We start from the raw sequence: 3,600 nt of genomic DNA, 5'->3' as shown, positions 1-3,600 counted from the left end.
TTGGTCCTCACACATTAATAAGAACAAAAGGAAAAAAACCCAAGAGAGAATAAACAAGAACATTTTAAAAAGCAACAACAAAAGTGAAAATGTATGCTTCAGTCTGCATTCAGACACTATTGTTCTTTTCTGAATGTGGAGATCATTTTCTACCATAAGTTTTTTGACATTGTATATCTTTTTATTTTCTTTCCTTTCTTTGTTGTTGTTTTGGCTTGGAGAAATGAGGGTTAAGTGACTTGCCCAGGGTCACACAGCTAGTAAGTGTCAAGTGTCTGAGGCCCGGATTTGAACTCAGGTCCTCCTGAATCCAGGGCTTATGCTTTATTGACTGTGCCACCTACCTGTCCCAAAATGTTACGGAAGGATAATTGTGTTTCTGAGAAGAGTTAAGTCTATCACTATTGATCATCACAAAATGTTGTTGATACTGTGTACAATGTTGTGCTCATTTTACTCAGCATCAATTCATATAAGTCTTTCCATGTTTCTCTGAAATCCATCTGCTTATCATTTCTTACAGCAGAATAGTATTTCATTACATTTATATACCACAGCTTTTTAGCCATTCCCAATCAATGGTCATCCCCTCAATTTGCTACCACAAAAAAGGCAGCTATAAATATTTTTGTACATGTGGGTCCTTTTCTCTTTTTTATGATCTCCTTGGGATATAGACCTAGTAGTGGTAATGCTGGGTCAAAGGGTATGCACAGGTTTTATTTTGTTGTTGTTTTTTGTTATTTGTTGTTTTTTTTTTTAAAGGACCGCAGCTTTAATTGTAAGCCTCAGTGCTATTAAAAAATAAATAAATACTGTAATCAATTTTAGGACTTCACATTTGAATAGGGGTCAATAATTTAAGTTTGAAAAACCAGGTTTACTACAATAGTAAGAAAAATAATTATTCTTTGGAAAATCCTTTGGTAGCCAGCATGAAAAACTCCACCTCCAAACACACACTTTGAGGTTGTTTCTGTAGGGCCTTTCATGATTCAGCTGATTAAGATGGAAACCTCCAATTCCATTCAACCTTTCAGAGAAGACATTCCAGCACACATGATCTCATCCACCAGGAGAATATTGGTGGAAATTACAGTGCAATAGTGAAGCAGCTGCTTCTTGACACAATAGTTATCCTAGATGCCAGCTTCAGCCACATTAACGGGCTCACCTGTCTTTAGGTCCACACCAACAAGTTGTCTTGACTCTGAATGTTTGGGCTGTAACTTCACTAGTGTCTCCTGAAGGTCAAAACCAGAGTTCTGAGAAAGAACCCTGGGAATAATGAACAATGCATCAGCAAAAGCTTGCACTCCAAGAGGGGTCCTTCCCTTGATATTGGGTTTATGTTGGATAAGAGCTTCAACTATAGCTACCTCCACTGCACCAGCACTGGGAACCACACAGCCATCTTCAATGGTGTTCTTGACAGCTCCGCACACCATCTCTTACTGCATCCTTTCTCTGCATAATTGTGCACTTATTTGGTCCTTCGATCAACAGTGTGACAGCTTCAAATCCTTCTGTGATGATTCGAGGGTTCAGACCTTCAGAGAAGTAGAGATCTATCTGCTTCAGCATCTCTCCAATGATGAGAACATTTGAAGTGGTGAAATCCTGGGCTGTAGCCACTTTTGCTATCAAGGAGACTGTTGGTGGCTGAATTTGCATCTCGTGTAACAGCAAGTTGCTATCCTTGGTGAGTTTGATGTATGGAAACAAGCATCTTCATGGTGCCCTTGGGCCCCAGGTTCATCCTCAGCACATCCTGCAGCCCCTGGGCCATGCTGATGTTCACAGCCAGCGACACTTGGGCCCAGGCCACCTCAGCTTTGGGGTGGAGCACCTTCACGGCCGACATGGCTGTGGGAGAGGAGCAGGGGGATGCAGTGCAGGGGAAGGAGCTCAGGAAGTACTCAGCCACAGAGCTCGCTGCGTGTGTACCCATGAGATGAGACTGGTTATGCACAGTTTTAAAGACTTTTGAGCATGGTTACAAATTGTTCTCCAGAATGGTTGTATAAGTTCACAGTCCCACGAACAGTACATTAGTATTCCAATTTTCCCACATCTTCTCCAACATTTATCATTTTCCTTTTTTTGTCTTATTAGCTAAATGGATAGGTGTGAGGTGGTACCTAAGAGTACTTTAAATTTGCATCTCTTCTCAGTAGTGATTGAGAACATCTATTTTTTTTCATATGGCTGTAGATAGTTTTAATGTCATCATCTGAAAACTGCCTGTTCATATCCTTTGACAATTTCTCAATTGGGGAAAAACCATTCCAATTTTCTGTATCATTCCTAGGCAGCTAATTGGCTGCCATGCCTTCCATAAGAAATTCTCTTCAAGCTCCTCTTCATTGATCATTAGTCATTGGTTTCAAGACCTCTCTTCTTTCCTATATACTCTGAGAAGAATTATCTTACAAGAGTAGCTCACTGTTATTTTTCACATTTAATAGCATGGATTACCCATAAGAAAATAATTTGTATTCTATTGTTTAACTTTTGTATGGCTGTTGAAATTTTATCTGTGCATATTATGCATCTTATTCCCTCAAGGAAACTAAAATATCTTTAAAAGTAAAACCTTTGTTATAATTTTATCTTGCAGATTTTAGCCTAATATTATGCATACAGTCAGCACTCAATAAATATTTTGCTGAATGAATGAAAGGATGCATGGGAAGTTACATGGATAAAAGGATGAATTAAATGTAAGAAATTATTGCATATAGAAACTAATTTAAATCATATGTGTGTTATATATATATATAATATATACAAACACACATTTATATATATATACATATATATACACATATATATTAATAGTGGAGTACTACATAGACAATGAATTTTATTTTTTTTCTTTTGAAATATTTATTATTTTAACTTTTATTTTTCATTTTGAGTTCCAAATTTTCTCCCTTCCTTCTATCATTTCCCCACCCACTGACAAGTCAAGAAACATTATATCAATTATATATGTGTAATCATTCAAAAAATGTCCATATTAGCCACATTGCAAAAAAGCAAACCAAATAAAGAGAGGATTATACTTCAATTTTACTTAGAGTTCATCAGGTCTCTTCTCTCACGGTAGATAGCATTTTTCATCATGAGTCCTCTTGAATTGTCTTGGATCATTGTATTAATAAGAGTAGTTAAGTCTTTCATAGTTGATCATCAGTATAATATTGTTATTACTTTGTACAATGATCTTTTGGTATTGCTCACTTCACTTTGCATCGGCTCATATAGGTCTTCTCAAGTGTTTTCTTTTTTTTTTCCTGAAATCTGCCCCCTCATCATTCTTTAATGGCACAAACTAGTATTCCATCACAATCATATACTACAACTTGTTCAACCATTCTCCAATTGATGAGCATTTCCTCAATTTCCAATTGTTTGAATCCAACACAAAAAGAACTGCTATAAATATTTTTTGTACAAGTAGAAACTCTTCCTTTTTTCTTTATTCTCTTTGGGATATAGACCTAGCAGTAGTATTCCTGTGTCAAAATATGTACAGTTTTATAGTCCTTTTGGCATAGTTCCAAATTTTCCCCCAGAATGGTTCGATCACTTCAC

At 36.7% G+C, this 3,600-nt stretch overlaps 1 pseudogene; it reads right to left on the bottom strand.

Annotated features, from left to right (window-relative positions):
* Positions 1–1,028: 1,028 nt before the first annotated feature.
* LOC122725757 lies at positions 1,029–1,864 on the bottom strand (annotated as a pseudogene).
* Positions 1,865–3,600: the final 1,736 nt, after the last annotated feature.

The sequence above is a fragment of the Dromiciops gliroides genome, chromosome 4 (assembly GCF_019393635.1).
Source record: "Dromiciops gliroides isolate mDroGli1 chromosome 4, mDroGli1.pri, whole genome shotgun sequence".
Taxonomy (NCBI): domain Eukaryota; kingdom Metazoa; phylum Chordata; class Mammalia; order Microbiotheria; family Microbiotheriidae; genus Dromiciops; species Dromiciops gliroides.
The sequence above is the reverse complement of the archived record's forward strand: the minus strand, read 5'-3'. Positions and strand labels throughout refer to the sequence as shown.